The sequence below is a fragment of the Heptranchias perlo genome, chromosome 9 (genome assembly GCF_035084215.1).
Source record: "Heptranchias perlo isolate sHepPer1 chromosome 9, sHepPer1.hap1, whole genome shotgun sequence".
NCBI classification, from domain to species: Eukaryota; Metazoa; Chordata; class Chondrichthyes; order Hexanchiformes; family Hexanchidae; genus Heptranchias; species Heptranchias perlo.
Window position 1 is genome coordinate 74,050,388 of NC_090333.1, and position 17,525 is coordinate 74,067,912.

General features: G+C 46.2%; 1 protein-coding gene across 1 annotated transcript in view; it reads left to right on the plus strand.

The window, feature by feature from the left end:
• The window catches only part of astn1 (astrotactin 1), a 2,273,142-nt gene that overhangs the window by 1,876,309 nt on the left and 379,308 nt on the right, over positions 1-17,525 (plus strand). The window lies entirely within an intron of this gene.

A 17,525-nucleotide genomic window follows, 5' to 3' on the forward strand; every position in this document is an offset into this window, starting at 1 on the left:
TGATCTTGTGGTTGGAGAGAGCCTTGTTGACAAAGTTACCTTCTGAGAGCATTAGGTTGTGTGTGGTGGCGTGGCCATTTGCACTCAGCACGATGGGATGGTACAGTGTGATTGTGGAGATTGCCCTGTGAGGTAATGGGATCATTTTCACTGAGCACCATGTGTTGGTACAGTATGACTGTGGAGAGCCCTGTGTAGTGGTGGTGGGACTGTTTGCACTGAGAGCAGTGTGGTGGAATGATGTTGCCTTGTTAGAGGGCCTTTTGTAGATATGGTCTTGCTGGAATAAAAGACCTATGGTTTTTCCAGTCTTGATATTTTATGTAAGTTTGTTTGTAACGATCTTTGATATAACATCAGAGCTGCAAACTATGAAGTTTTTTCTCTGTACTGAAATGTTTTTGATTTGGTTCTCAGAGAATTGCCAATATAATTTATCCATGGATAAATGAGAAGCTTTGACCATACAGGCTTGTTACCAAGCTACATGATGTCACAAGATATGGTAGCAGATCTAGGGCATAAAAAGGCCATTGCTTGGTGAGTACATAATTGATTAATTGAGGATCTTGTAGAGTAGATTTTCCCCTTTGCTACGCCTGGGAAATATTCAGTTCCTAGGAGTAGCAAAGGAGAAAGACAGACTGGGACTTGGTCTCCATCCCCACTGCACCAACCCAGGACTTTTGGGGGATTTTCAAAACAGGCCGTACTGCTTCTGCATCGGCAGTGGATGCAGGCCCAGCATTAACATGCTGATGAAGTGGAAAGAAGTGTTCCCAGCCAAAATGGTGGGGCACCCCAAAATGCTGGCAGTATGACATATGCCAGAAACCTCTGCAAACCAAAGGATCCTCAGGAGTCCTGAGATCACCCCCTGAAGATCCAAGGTAGATAAATTGACCCTCCCTTCCCCCTCTCCCCACCCACCGCTGTCGCAGCATGATCAGGAGACCTTGGGACCCTGTCACTGTAGCTCTCCGGCCGCCAGAATGCCCAGGTGCTGGTGGGAAGACCACTCTCAGGCCTGCAGCTGTGCTCTTCTTTCCACCCCTGTTTCCAGTACAAGGCCCTGTCAGGGGGTGGGCCTATGCTGGATGAATTCCCAAATCAAGCAAGTGGCCATCGCCAGCAATTTTGGTTGCGGACCTCCCTCAGCTCATAGAAATAATCACAGAAGTTACAGCAAAGAAGGTAGCCATTCAGCCCATCATACCTGTGCTGGTGCTGGCTCATCAGCTGGAGCTAACTACTCCAATCCTATTTTGCATTCCTTTTCCCATTTCTTTTTTATTCTTCCTTTTCAAGTAGCTATCCAATTCCATTTTCAATGAGGTTACAGTCTTTGCTTCCATGGCTACCTGTGGTAAAGCATTCCTGGCTGAAGTTTCCTCCCCTTTACATCCTGTTTTCAGGTGGTATCAGGACAGGTGGGATAAGGAAGTTGGCCTGGGAGCTGTTCTCCCTGATTGCACCAGTCTAGATTTTTCCTCCAGAATTTACAGCAGACGCTGACCATGCCCATGCATTCAGGTAGCATTTTGATGAAGGAGTTGTGCCATCCAACCTTCTTCAACAACTCAGCAATGGCAGACATTGGGGATGTCATTGCTTTCTAATATCCACCATTGCAAAGAAGGGAAGGGTTTAAATGGCCCACAAGCAGACTGCAATCACTCATAGGATGATATGCAACACTGGGCCAGTGCACTAGGTTTAAAATTCCCCCAGCAATGATGGCCTCCTGTAGGTTCCGCGGAGGCAGCCAGTCTTGCTCTGCTGCTGCATGTGTCCAAGGCTTTACCAGTGATATTCCCCTCACCCTGCCCCCCCACCAGAGGTGGGCTCCCAGAAATCCTACTCAAAGCTCACCCAACAGTATTTATTTTAGCTGACCCAAGAAAGTCCACCTGGCTAAGCGTTGGCAGCCAAAGGGCAGGCGCAAAGCAGTTCTGGCGGGATTACTGCCTTTAGAGGAAATTCCAGGACAGATGTCCTTATGACCCTCTGCGTGGTGCCCATATTTTTGAGTTTCTTTTACTCTTATCAAGTATAAATGGAATATGATTTTTGTGACAGAAACTGATTTTTATCCATCATGACAGAATTAAAGGAGCTGAGTCTTAGACAGAAAGGCTTCATTTTTGTCACAGTACGTTTATGTTCTAGATAACCAAGCCCAATGTAGTGCATCAGCCTTAATCCAGGTGAGGGTCTTTGCTAAGGAGGCTATGAGGCTGCCCTCTCTTCAAGAGTGCTCGGTGACAGATCTATGTGGGCATTTGCCCTCCATCCCTGCTACTCCATTTTTTGCCTCAAATCTACCTCACAGGTGGGTCTTGGATCCCACACGTGGAATGGAAGAAGCTCTTCCTTTGCAAGTCTTGGGATTCTGAACCATGAAGAATTATTGCCTAGAAACATATCTTGCACATGAATAGTCAGGAAAGATCTAAAGAGAGAAGAAAAAATGTAACAATTTCCGTGTTCTAATAACCAAGACCGTACAGTCTGCGGAGCCTAGTCTCGAGTTGAGCTATTTCATTTCACAATTATGATTTGGAGTAACAGAGCTCACTGAGATTTAAAGCCAGAGTTTCTATTTTCCAACAAATTCCTCTTCAATTTCACATCCAATTACATGTTTAGAATCACCAAGCAGTGAATTCTCTGTGTGCAGGCTGACCCAGAAATGGAAGCTACAGAAGACTACCGTAAATTTGAACTGTAAATAATTCACTTTATTTTAGACCTGACATAGGAACAGGTGTAGTCCATTCAGCCCCTCGAGCATGTTCCGCCATGGCTGACCTGTACCTTAACTCCATCTACCCGCCCTAGATCTGTAACTCTTAATACCCTTGCCTAACAAAAATCTATCATCAGTCATATCCGACATGTGATATAACTGCAGATAATCCACTATGCCTCACATCCAATATATGATATAACTACAGATAATGCACTATGCCTCACATCCAATATATGGTATAACTACAGATACCGCATTATGGACTCCAGTATATTGGTTAACTGCAGATAACTCCCAATTTCTCAGATCTAGTACATGGTACAACTACAGATAACCCACTATATCTCCGATCCGCTATATGGTATAACTACAGATAGCTTGTGGCATCTCAGATCCAAAGTGTTATAGAACTCACTCTCAGACCCATCATGCAATATAAATCCAAAGTGTAGTATAGCTGTAAATAAGCTGCTGCATTGAAATCCAACATGTGGTATCAGCCCACTGCATCTCAGAACTGATTGTGGTATGACCACAAATAATCTAATGCCTCACAGTCTTCATGCAGTGTAACTGCAGAAAATTCACTGCAAGTAATACACTAAATGTGGTATGATTGCAGATATCCCACTGTATCTCAGAATTGGTATGTGGTACAACTGCAAATAACTCGCTGTACCTTAGATCTGGTGTATGGTATAACTGGAAATAACCCAAGTAGCTCAAGTCCAGTGTGAGGTACAATTGTAGATAATGCACTGCATCTCACTCAGAATTATTTTTGGATGGAGACCCCATCGGAACTTCTGTTCTGCTGAAGAGTCTCCATCCACAATATTATTTATTTTCTTTTCAGCTGCTAATGGACATGCTGTGTATTTCCAGCATTTTCATTTTTTAAATTTCAGATTTCAGCATTTTGCAATTTTGAAGTGTTTTATCTGTGCAATTATTTCTGTCTCTTTACTGTCCAATGAAAGAAAACATGCAGATTTAATGCTCAAGCTACACGCTTCAGCCAACTGAGTTAGTCTCATGGACACAGCTCAAATTCAGGACATGCTAGCAGGGAGTCAAATGCTAAAAGAAAAAGGGAGTACTTTTGTTCCACATACTCCCTTCATTTTATAGAAAAAAATAATAGGCGGAACTTTTACAATCATTTAGTAAAAATTCTTAAGTTTCTGACCAGCTTGAGAAGCCTCAGGTGTCATCGACCTGCCTTCTCGCTACTCAAGTCATGTCACTGATGGATAGTCCAGCTATATGTCCTGGAATGGCTCTATAGAGAACTGTGGAGTCAAACCAACCTCGACATTCCTCGGAATAAATGTTCATTTATCTCATTGCTTTTTATTTTGTCTTTCTGTGTGCAGACTAGTTGACACGTCGGCCAACACATCAACAGTCACTGCACTCCAAAAAGTAATTCATTGTACATGAAGCATCTTGGAATATTTTTCAGAGGCATGATAAAACAAAGTATAAATGTAAGTCTTTCTCCAAAGCAGCAGAACCCCCGGACACTGCGCAAAAGGCCTAGAATGTGATATTCCCAAAATATCAGAAACAAATCCTGCTCTATTATTTCCTTATATAAAATGAGAGATTGCTGTGAACAAAAAATAATCCCCTCAATCTTACCTTCCCCTTAACATGTTAAGCTCCTGGATAACCTAAAAGGGCGCGTCATGGAATCACAGAATGACACAGCACAGAAAGAGGCCATTCGGCCCACCGTGCCTGTGCTTGTGTGGGTAACTAGGGTCGCCAACTCTGGCTGGACGTATTCCTGGAGGTTTCATCGTATGACCTCTCACTTCCAACTGCCCCCCGAACAAGTCAAACTGCCTTTTTTCCCCCCATCTTCAATATTTTTATAAATAATAAACAAAAGTGTTCAAAGAAAATGGAAAAAAAACATTTTTTTTAATGCTCCTATGATTTTTCTCCAGGATTTGCTCACAGCAGTGTCCAGGACATTAATCTTTAATTCCTGGAGACTCCAGGCATGAAGGGCCAGATCAGGCAAAAAGAAACAAAATAAATTAAATAAAAAACCATTGCACGAAGTTAAAACACAAAATCAACCTACCTTTCCACCCTGCTCCGATGTCTCCCTCTCTGATCTACCCTTCTTCAACCCCCGATGTTCCCCCGATTTCCCCCTCTTCACCCCCCGATCTCCCCCTCTTCACCCCCCGATCTCCCCCTCTTCACCCCCCCGATGTACCCCTCCCCCGATCTTCCCCTCTCCCCTCCCCCGATCTTCCCCTCTCCCCACCCCCATCTTCCCCTCTCCCCACCCCGATCTTCCCCTCTCCCCACCCCAATCTTACCCTCTCCCCACCCCGATCTTCCCCTCTCCCCACCCCGATCTTCCCCTCTCCCCCCCCGATCTTCCCCTCTCCTCCACGCCCCCGATCTTCCCCTCTCCTCCACGCCCCCGATCTTCCCCTCTCCCCCGCCCACCCGATCTTCCCCTCTCCCCTGCCCCCCGATCTTCCCCTCTCCCCCACCCACCCGATCTTCCCCTCTCCTCCACGCCCCCCGATCTTCCCCTCTCCTCCACGCCCCCGATCTTCCCCTCTCCCCCACCCACCCGATCTTCCCCTCTCCCCCGCCCACCCGATCTTCCCCTCTCCCCCGCCCACCCGATCTTCCCCTCTCCCCCACCCACCCGATCTTCCCCTTTCCCCTGCCCCCCGATCTTCCCCTCTCCCCGCCCCCTGATCGTCCACTCTCCCTCACCCCCCGATCTTCCCCTCTCCCCTGCCCCCCCCCCGATCTTCCCCTCTCCCCGCCCCCTGATCGTCCACTCTCCCTCGCCCCCCCCCGATCTTACCCTCTCCCCTGCCCCCCCGATCTTCCCCTCTCCTCCACGCCCCCGATCTTCCCCTCTCCTCCACGCCCCCGATCTTCCCCTCTCCCCCGCCCACCCGATCTTCCCCTCTCCCCTGCCCCCCGATCTTCCCCTCTCCCCCACCCACCCGATCTTCCCCTCTCCTCCACGCCCCCCGATCTTCCCCTCTCCTCCACGCCCCCGATCTTCCCCTCTCCCCCACCCACCCGATCTTCCCCTCTCCCCCGCCCACCCGATCTTCCCCTCTCCCCCGCCCACCCGATCTTCCCCTCTCCCCCACCCACCCGATCTTCCCCTTTCCCCTGCCCCCCGATCTTCCCCTCTCCCCGCCCCCTGATCGTCCACTCTCCCTCACCCCCCGATCTTCCCCTCTCCCCTGCCCCCCCCCCGATCTTCCCCTCTCCCCGCCCCCTGATCGTCCACTCTCCCTCGCCCCCCCCCGATCTTACCCTCTCCCCCGCCCCCCCTGATCTTCCCCTCTCCCCGCCACCTGATCGTCCACTCTCCCTCGTCCCCCCGATCTTACCCTCTCCCTCGCCCCCCCCGATCTTCCCCTCTCCCCGCCCCCCCTGATCTTCCCCTCTCCCCGCCCCCTGATCGTCCACTCTCCCTCGCCCCCCCCGATCTTCCCCTCTCCCCGCCCCCCCTGATCTTCCCCTCTCCCCGCCCCCCCCGATCTTCCCCTCTTCCCCGCCCCCCGATCTTCCCCTCTCACCCGCCCCTCCTGATCTTCCCTTCTTCCCCGCCCCCCCGATCTTCCCCTCTCCCCCGCCCCCCCAATCTTCCCCTCTCCCCCGCCCCTCCTGATCTTCCCTTCTTCCCCGCCCCCCCGATCTTCCCCCTCCCCCGCCCCTCCTGATCTTCCCTTCTTCCCCGCTCCCCCATCTTCCGTTCCAGCGCTGGTGATGTCTCGTTCTCTCTATCTTTTTCGCTCCCCCCCCCCCCCCCACCTCATGTTGCAGCTCCTGACGGCAGCCAACCTGAGACCCGGAGAGCATGTTAATCACCATCAATTAAAATTATTTGGGTTTGCTACGGGCCCCTTCACCCTCCCTTGCTGCCAACCTGCCACCATTTCAAAACTGAGCCCAGGGAATCAATACTGGGAAAAAAAACACTTTCTGTGGAATAATGTTTAAAGAATCGAACTTCTCTGTTATTTCAAAATGATTATTATTGGCCTTGACTTTCTTCTTCACTTAACCTTCCTCCTCCACCCACATCATTCCTGTCCCCAATCTGTGCCAAAGCCTCTTGCTAAAAGCACTCAATGTTTAACCGAGAGAAATGTTACTGAGAGAAGAGATAAACCTTAACTTTATGTCCTTCCCACCTCCTCCAGCTATGTTGCACACCATGTTAGTGCGCCAGTGAACTGTACTGCTCAGTCACCATGGAAACTACATTACTAATTGGATAGTAATTTTACTGTCTTATTCACCCGTCCCCATCACCTATGCACTCTGGCTGAGCAGATATGATAAAGCTGGCTGATATTGCAGTTGAAATTGACATGCAGAATAGCTGATAAAATTGAGGATTTAAAAAATTATCTAAATTCAACGTGAAGTGAAAAATCTTTTAAAAAAAAGTTACATATATACAAACACACACACACATGTGTGAAGGAGAGAGTGGGGAACATATTATTCATTACAGTAAAACCAGCACAAATAACTACTTTTTTTAGGTTAGCTTTCCAACAGTGCCGCTTCTTTAGTTTGAGAGTTCTTGTGGTGTAGAACAGTTTTAAAATAAATCTGGAATAGGTAGGCTCGGTAGGTAGTTCTTTGTCTTCCCCCGCAGTGTCTGGTGTGTGAGGTGCCTTTCTATCACACTAACGACCTTCCTTGTTGATCTTTTGTCTCCTTAGACATTAAATAACAAAAGAAAATGACGGTTTATACGAAAATGCATCACCCTGGTACACAGAGACTGCTCCAATGGCTGTTTCTCAGGATAATCCATCAAACAGGCCTACAGTTATATAGCTGTAATTTATTTGGTGAGAGTGCAGCTCTCTAAGTAGGGTTTGAGGGGATAGGGCACTTGTTCAGTGATTCCAGCCAGGTGCTCTTGTTTGCTTCCATTCATCTTAAGCCTATAACGTATTTATTGTGACATTTAATATACTTTCAAGGATACATTACACATAATAGATTTTTAAGTTAAATTATGAGTCTGTGCGTGTCAGACATAAATATTTCTACGTTTTATTGGCTCTTGAGCATCGCTTACACTGGGTAAGAGGAAAATTCAATTAAAAAATGCGCACTGTCTGTCCTGAGAAATCTGAAAGGAGTCACTACCCAGCTACGTCTGTGCCTACCTGTATATCCCTGGGGCCAAAAACCCATGGGAAAGGGCATCCTGGCCAGGAACTTGAACTGCTAGCACTCGTCAAGCTTCCTGGAGCTGGAGGGATGTTCACTACTTTGAATTGCAATGGCGGGGACCCGTGTCACTGTGGGCGCATCTTGGGCACCCGCCTGCTAATAAAACAGAAGCACACTGGGATGTGCAGTGCTGGGTCCGAAGGGGAGGGGGGTCTAGAATGTTAAAAGAATTGCCCCCATTGGTACCCTATTTTGTACAGAGACTGCATTCAAATAATTTTTTAAAAAACATAACTTATCTTTCTTCAGAGATCCAGGCCGGGATCATGGCCTATTACCTCCCCCAACCACCCCCCTCAAAATCAGACCCACTACTACCATTTCGCAGCCTGGTATTGCTGCCGATGATAGCGCCCACTGACTGAGAAGCTGTGGATATGGGAACTCCCAGCATTGGAAATCCTCATCCCCTTCCCCACCCTTGTCCCTCCTGCTGGAGGCTGATGAAGGCTGTGCCCTTTACAAGGCCCCGCAGAAATCCCAATGTAAAGCCGGGACTCGCCGAATCCAGATCTGGGGCTAACTTGTGGCCCTCTCAGTGCACCCCCAGAGTAACGGTGGGAGTCTGCCAGAAGGGCCGCAGGTTTTTGGACCCACTGTGCCTACAATAGTGATGCCTGAGAGTACACCCTGTAAGTCAACCTTGTCTACTTGGGTATTGCTATGTCTGTAGTCATGAGTCATAAAATCAACCCCTACTGAGCTGCCCCTGTGGTTGGGCGGCAGCAGCATAGTAGCATGCACCCATCTTTGTTAGGAATGTGACTACATAAGAGCGATAGTTGGGTTTTTGGCCCTTGGGACTGGGAACAAGATGTGCACATTGAGTAGGGAACCAGAGTAATAAAGAACTAAGAGATTTGGGGTTAGGAAAGGAAAGTTAGCACCGTGACTTAGTGGTTAAAGCACCTCTCTCGTAAACAGTTGAGCCGGGGTTCAGAGTCCCTCAGTGGTGCCTTCAAAGGAAAAGTTTGCAGGGCTATGGGGAAAGAGCAGGGGTGCACAACTAATTGGATAGCACTTTCAAAGTGCCGGCACAGGCCCGGTGGGCCAAGTGCCTACTTCTGAGCTGTAAGAGTCTATGCGATAGAAAAGTCACGAGACAGAGACCCAGGCAGTGAGACAAGGAACACGCAAGAAAGGCCATTATTATACTGTCAGATTTCTTGAGACCAAAATCCATGAGCAAGCTGCAAGCCAAGTCTGGAGCCCTTATCCCAGCATCAAATTCAAAGACTGAAGAAATTAAACTGGGGCCAATTTCCATCTCCGATACGCCCTGAAAAGTGATGCAGACAATTCATAACAAATCAATAAATTAGGCAGAAATCTGTCCTGCCCGATTTCTACTTATTTTGGCTTTGGTCAGATCTGGAGCGAGCAGCGGAAGCTACCATCTGAAGCTTCGTGCAAAAGGTGGCATAAAAGGCTCTTGCCCGATTTCCCATGCAGCAGGCAGAGTGGGTGCCAGTTCCAGCCCACACCGAGGGAACCTGGTGTCCAGGGTTGCTGGGGTGAACTTTTCAGGTGGGAATGCCACAGAAATAACAACTTGCATTTATATAGCAGCTTTAACGTAGTAAAACGTCCTAAGGTGCTTCACAGGAGCATTATCAAAAAAGATTTGACACCAAGCCACATAAGGAGATATTAGGACAGGACCTTGGTCACAGAGGTAGGTTTTAAGTAGCGATTTGAAGGAGGAGAGAGGGGTAGAGAGACGGCAAGGAGGGAATTCCAGAGCTTAGGACCTAGGCAGCTGAAGAACAGGAGCGATGAAAATCAGAAATGTGCTAGAGGCCAGAATTGGAGGAGCGCAGAGATCTCAGAGGGTTGTGGGGCTGGAGGAGGTAACAGATAGGGCAGGGCGATGCCATGGAGGGCCAAGAAAGTTAAAGGTAAGTGATTTAATGCCACTTCAGGTCCATTTTTATGATTTTTATTGTTTTCTTTCAGCTGGGGCATAGGCTTTTCATGATCCTCTGTATTAGTTGCCCCTAATTGTTATATTTTTGCCCCCAGCACTATTGCTGGCAGCAGTGGAAACCCTCCAAGCCGACATAATCAGGGGAAGAGGATGCCAGGTAGGTCAGGCTGCTTGAAAGGCGCTCTATAGCATCCTGCTGAGATCCGTACAACCACATATGCAGGGAGAGGTGAAGTTACCTCACTTTAGCTGGTTGATGCTCCTTTTCCTTAAAAAAAAAGCTGCACCAGCAGACCCCCAATGGTATCGGCATGATATGTGAATGCCCGACTAACTCGCACTACTCTTCAGAAGCACCCATACACGCATGGCATGTTCTATATAGTGCCGCAGAGAGAAGGGTGATGAAGAGTAAGTCTTACCACTGACCATTTCTGCAGACTGTGGCACACCCAACTGGCAAAGACCATGGTGGACCTGTCTTCTCAGGGTCTGAGCCATCTGCAGCAAGGACACCGCGGCTATCATGCAGCACAAGGCGGGAACGTGTAGGGATAGTAATGGTCACCTGCAGCCCGAAACTTGACTGCACCTCCTTGTACGCATGTTGCGGTCCTGACCGATGGGAATGGTACTATGGGATGGCACAGGGGGCAACCTGCGGTGCGTGACTCACCTCCTGAGTCCCCAAAGCCTTTCCACCATCTACAAGGCACAAGTCAGGAGTGTGATGGAATACTCACCACTTGCCTGGATGAGTGCAGCTCCAATAACACTCAAGAAGCTCAACACCATCCAGGACAAAGCAGCCCGCTTGATTGGCACCCCATCCACCACCCGAAACATTCACTCCCTTCACCACTGGCGCACCATGGCTACAGTGTGTACCATCCACAGGATGCACTGCAGCAACTTGCCAAGGCTTCTTCGACAGCACCTCCTAAACCCGCGACCTCTACCACCTGGAAGGACAAGGGCAGCAGGCACATGGGAACAACACCACCTGCACGTTCCCCTCCAAGTCACACACCATCCTGACTTGGAAATATATCGCCGTTCCTTCGTTATCGCTGGGTCAAAATCCTGGAACTCCCTTCCTAACAGCACTGTGGGAGAATCTTCACCACACGGACTGCAGCGGTTAAAGAAGGCAGCTCACCACCATCTTCTCAAGGGCAATTAGGGATGGGCAATAAATGCTGGCCTTGCCAGCGATGCCCACATCCCATGAAAGAATTTTAAAAAACCATGTCATGCAGCACCAACCCCACTGCAGAAACCATCAAATGAGGGGTGTGCTGAGCTGTTCTCTCACTTGTCTGCCGACTCATGCCTGTGCCTCGAGTTCTCTTTCCCTTCATTTTCGCCTCCCACTGCTTAATACCTTGGCAAAGGTCGCTAATGGGTTGAAACACCTTTTGAAGCCATCCAGAGGCTTTCTGAATTTTTATCCCTCCAGTGCAACACTGCCCTTTAATTGTCCCCATTCCTTAAATTTTGAATAATACACAAATTTCTTCTCCCACCACTCATGTCCTCCCTGGACTTGTCTGAGTCTGCATCTGGTGCTGTAGTTAATTACATAAATCTCTGCTAACACCAGAGAATTGAGTGCTATTTGCACTTGTTCTTTCAGGCAGCATTTGTGCCAGTTCTTAACCATTTAGAACTGACTTAGACCTGTAGACGTAATCATTCCTACTTGGTCTATGAGCCTACTGCTGGAGTAAAGAGAAGGAATTATATCATGTAGACACGATGAGCTGGCTCATGGATGCTGCTCTCCCAGAATCCAAATTGCTTACAGAGACCATAAGACCATAAGAGATAGGAGCAGCAGTAGGCCATTCGGCCCCTCGAACCTGCTCCGCCATTTAATGAGATCATGGCTGATCTGATTTTTACCTCAACTTCACTTTCCTGCCCTTTCCCCATATCCTTTGACTCCTTTGCTGATCAAAAATTTGTCTAACTCAGCCTTGAATGTATTCAATGACTCAGCCTCCACAGCTTTTTGGGGTAAAGAATTCCAAAGATTCACGACCCTCTGGGAGAAGAAATTCCTCCTCATTTCCGTCTTAAACGGGCGACCCCTTATTCTGAGACTATGCCCCCTAGTTTTAGATTCCCCCATGAGGGGTAACATCCTCTCAGCATCTACCCTATCGAGTCCCCTCAGAATCTTGTATGTTTCAATAAGATCGCCTCTCATTCTTCTAAACTCCAGTATAGACCCAACCTGTTCAATCTTTCCTCATAAGACAACCCTTCCATACCCGGAATCAACCTAGTGAACCTTCTCTGAACTGGCTCCAATGCAAGTATGTCCTTCCTTAAATAAGGGCACCAGAACTGTACGCTGTACTCCAGGTTTGGTTTCACCAGCACCCTGTACAGTTGTAGCATGACTTTCCTGCTTTTATACTCCATCCCCCTAGAAATAAAGGCCAATATTCCGTTTGCCTTCCGTATTACCTGCTGCAGCTGTATGTTGACTTTTTGTGTTTCATGTACGAGGACACCCAGATCCCTCTATACCGCAGCATTTTGTAGTTTTTCTCCACTCAAATAATATTTTGCTTTTTTATTTTTCCTCTCAAAGTGGATGACTTCACATTTTCCCAAATTATATTCCATCTGCCAAATTTTTGCCCATTCGCTTAACCTGTCAATAACCTTTGCAGACACATAGTGAGACCAAATGAGACAGAGACAGTTAATAAGATAGAGACAATGACATAGTGAGTTGGAGACATTGAGATTGCCACAAAAATACAGATGAAACTGAAAGAAACAGAGAGTGACAGATAGAAAGAGGCAGAGTGAAAGAGTCATAGGTAAAGATAACAGGAAAGAGAGATACAAACAGGAAGTAAGAAAGCGGGACAGACATAGAAAGATTAGGACAATCAGACTGACAGGGACTAATGGAGATGACTCTGATCCACTGTCTTTAATTTGTATATTTATGGGATGCTCATGTTACCCCACAAGTTGTCTTGTATAAAACTATTTTATCCAATATAATTTCTTGGTTAAACTGTTTAAAGCAGCCATCAAGTGGTGTGTATCCTGTACAAACCTTTTATTTGAGATAGGATTATATTAGAACATTTCACTCCACATGTTCTCTCAGTTGAACAATAATGAAACTTCAAAATAATGTATTGTAACTGAAGCTGAAATGCATTTATCAGTATAATAACACAAATTTAAATCATTGTGGGTGTTTGGAAAGTTTTATTTTCCTCTGAAGTGCACACAAATATTTTTATTTATGTGGCCTTTTTTTATTTCACCAGTCCTACTGTTTGTGAATGTGAAACCTTCCATCAATGCAGCCAGTGTGCATTCTAATTTTCCACAGATATGTATTTTAATGGTGACCTCAGTGAAAAGCTCCATACATTCATCAGTGATCTGGATCTGAACATTGATCAGGAGCTACCAGCTGTATCTTAACGCAGCGACCCACCATAAACTTTAACCAGTCTAGCTAGAACCATGACCCAGTGACCCACTGTAAAAGATTTACAAGGATGATACCAGAAATGAGAGAGTACAGGTATCAGGAAAGACTGAACAGGTTGGACCTTATTTGTCTAGAGAAGAGATGATCGAGAGGTGACCTGATAGAGGTCTTTATATTTATGAAAGGGTTCAATGGGGTAGATGTAGAGAAGATGTTTCCACTTGTGAGGGATTCCAAAACTAGGAGCCATAAATATAAGATAGTCACTAATATATCCAGTAAGGAATTCTGGAGAAATGTCTTTACTCAGTGAGTGGTGGGAATGTCGAACTCGCTACCACATGGAGTGGTTGAGGCGAATAGCATAGCTGCATTTAAGGGGAAGCTAGATAAGTACAGTTGAGGGAGAAAGGAGTAGAAGGATATGTTGGTAAGGTTAGATGAAGTAAGATGGGAGGAGGCGCGTGTAGACCTGTTGGTCTGAATGGCTTGTTTCTGTGCTATAAAAATATATGTAAAGTATTGATGAGATTCCTTGAGATGTAGCAGTATTAATGCGATTCCTTGAGGATGGAGCTGTATTGAGGAGTCTCCTCATTCACTTTTTCCTTGTTGACACGTATGCAAGGCACCGATAACAGCAGTTAAGTGTTATTATACACAATCATACCATGTTTTGTGATTGATGCAGACACAGGTTGACAGAAAAAAATGCAGACATAGGATGTGAGCTTGGAGTGTACGATTCAGAAAGATGACATACTTAATAGCATGAACTGCTTTAAGGGGAAGCATTTCCTTTGCCCTTAGTACAACTACCAGAATGTAGATTGAAATAACCAACAGAGCTGTTACATTGCTCTTAATGGAGGCAGGTCCCGAATTGACTGGCCCTGATGATTGTTGCATTCCTTGGACTGTATCCCTGAGCCTGCTTGTATCAGTGATAACCTAAAAGCTGGCAGCAGAAGGGCATGATGGTGCTAATCATAGATTCCTTTCCATTTAGTAAAGGGATGTTCTGCCATCTACATGAGGTGGAGCGATGTACAAATACTGCATTACTTCTTGGATTTGCAATACTGATTATCTACTGGCAGGGCACACAGATAACCAGCCCAATTTCCAGCAGTCCCTTTTCTTTTCTGAATCCGTACTGTTATCTGCTGCCCTTCTGAAATGAGAATTTAATGATGTTTTTTTTAAAAATGCTTTCATATCTCAAGCCTGCATGTCCTTGCTGTAATCTCCGATGGAAGCTAACAGCATTCAGAGTAAATTGCAAGCAAAGTTATGAAATGCATCCTTAGTTGATGTGGCTTCTGATTTTACATAGATCAGCGTGACAGGTGATCTAATCTGTCGGCTTGTATAAGCTACTGCAGTCTGACTCTCCTCATCTCAAAAAGATAATTCCATTAATGGCATTTCTTAATAATTGCATTGTTATTTTTAGTGACTCTACCGAGGCATATCTGCCAGAAACCTTTTCTCAGCCTATCGCATGCTGTAACAATGAAACGCCTCACAGATATTAGGTACCATTGTGTCTCCCAGTACTTCTCCTTTGAAGATGAAATTGTATTGGGGAGGTAATTTTAACCCCAAGAACGGGTGGGCTGGGGGCGGGTGTTGATTTCATCAGCGGGACCGCAACCCGGCTCCAACCCAGGCGCGTTTGAATGCATGTGCGGCCGAAAATCCAGAAGTAGCGTCCCCTCTTAATGCCGGTGGGTGGATCGTTAAAGGGGCAATTTACCTACTTCAAATACTTACAGCAGGTAATTTTTGTGAATTCTGAACCTGAAACGAATTTTACCTTATCTGCACGGGTTTCCCACAGCTTCTCAAATCAGTCAGTGAAACGGAGACAGGATTCATGCAGAAATTGAATTGGCCCTTTAAACCTGTGATTGACACATCTCAAGAAAAGCTCAGGGATTGCAGCTGGTCTCTCAGTTCTCTCAGGCAAACGTTTAGCTGAGAGTTGTTTGTGTTGGATCTCTTTTCACTCTTCCAGCCATCATTCAATTAAATTAAATTAACTGAAAATAATCAATTGTTAATGTCCTGAATCAATGTTGAGTGTGTGCACTAGCTTATATTTTTAAGAATGATGACAACATCTGAAATATTGGAATATTCTGCAGTCTACTTGAAAAAATCATAACATTTGATAAGAAATTGTCTATTTTGCTAATATAAATTAATGAACTCCAAATACATTTCCAATTCTCATCCATTCTTTACCTTTGTGTGGTCCATCTCTTTCCTTTTTCTGGCATTCTCTCTCTCCATCTTTGGCAATAGGCGTTCCATAGACATTTATTACAAACTCGGACTCCCACAATTATTTGGATTGTGTTTCTTCCCACCCTGCTTCCAGTCTAATTTTCTCCTTGACTATCATATCTGCTCTAATAAATCTATTTTGCACACCAGACTTCCTAAAGTTCCTTTTTCCTCAGCTGAGTCTTCCCTCAGCAGTGGTTGCAGACCCTTTGATTGAATCCACCACATTTCCCATATGCAGCAGAAAATAATTGCCAGGACATCAGTTATGATTTTCATTTTTCAATGCTAATGCTTGGGCTGGTGCTGTTAGGAAGTTCAAAAAATGAATGATACTTATATTGCACTGATCATCAGATCATTTTTCTCCTTCTCCACCTCACCTTCTTCTCTCCCTCTTCTCACCTCCTGCTCCCTCTCTATTCCTCCCCTCCTCTTTCATTTTCCCACTCTCCTCTCGCTTACCATCCTCCTCTCCCCTCATCTCTTCCTCACCCCACCTCTCCCCTGTCCTAACCCTCTATCTGCCCTCTCTACCCTCCCCCCCAATTTGTCTCCCTCACTGCCTCTCCCTTCTCTAGCCTTTGTTTCCCCCTCACTCATAAGAAATAGGAGCAGGAGTAGGCTATATGGCCCCTCAAGCCTGCTCCTCCATTCAATAAGATCTTGGCTGATCTTTAGCCTCAACTCCACTTCCCCACTTTCCCACCCTATCCCCATATCCCTTGATTCCTTTAGAGTCCAAAAATCTGTCGATCTCAGTCTTCAATTTACTCAATGACTGAGCATTCACAGTCCTCTGGGGTCGAGAAATCCAAAGATTCACAACCCTCTGAGTGAAGAAATTCCTCCTCATCTCAGTCCTAAATTGCCCACCCCTTATCCTGAGACTATGCCCCCTAATTCTAGACTCTCCAGCCAGGAGAAACAATCTCTGTGTTTTGTGGACAAGGACACCCAAATCTCTCTGAACACCAACATTCAATAGTTTCTCACCATTTAAAAAATATTCTGTTTTTCTATTCTTTCCACCAAAGTGAATAACCTCACATTTCCCCACAATATACTCCAACTGCCACCTTCTTGCCCACTCACTTAATCTGTCTGTATCGCTTTGGAGACTCTTCGTGTCCTCCTCACAGTTTACTTTCCCACCTAGCTTTGTATCGTCAACAAACTTAGATACATTACACTCGGTCCCTTCATTTACGTCATTAATATAGATTGTAAATAGCTGAGGCCCAAGCACCGATCCTTGTGGTACCCCAACATGAAAATGACCTGTTTATTCCTACTCTCTTTTCTGTCCATTAACCAATCCTCTATCCAGGCTAATATATTACCCACAACCCCATGAGCCCTTATCTTGCGCAACAACCTTTTTTGATAACAACCTTATCGAGTGCCTTTTGAAAATCCCAATATACTACGTCCACTGGTTCCCCTTTATCTATCCTGCTGGTTACATCCTCAAAAAACTCGAATACACTCGTCAAACACGATTTCCCTTTCATAAAACCATGTTGACTCTGCCTAATCATATTATGATTTTTTAAGTGCCCTATTACCACTTCTCTAATAATGGATTCCAGCATTTTCTCGAAGACTGAGTCAGGATTACTGGCCTGTAGTTCCCTGTTTTCTCTCTCCCTCCTTTCTTCAATAGGGGGGTTACATTTGCTACCTTCCAATCCACTGGGACCGTTCTAGAATCTAGGAAATTTTGAAAGATCCCAGCCAATGCATCCACTATCTCTGCAACTACCTCTTTTAGAACCCGAGGATGTAGCCCATCAGGTCCAGGGGATTTGTCGGCTTTTAGT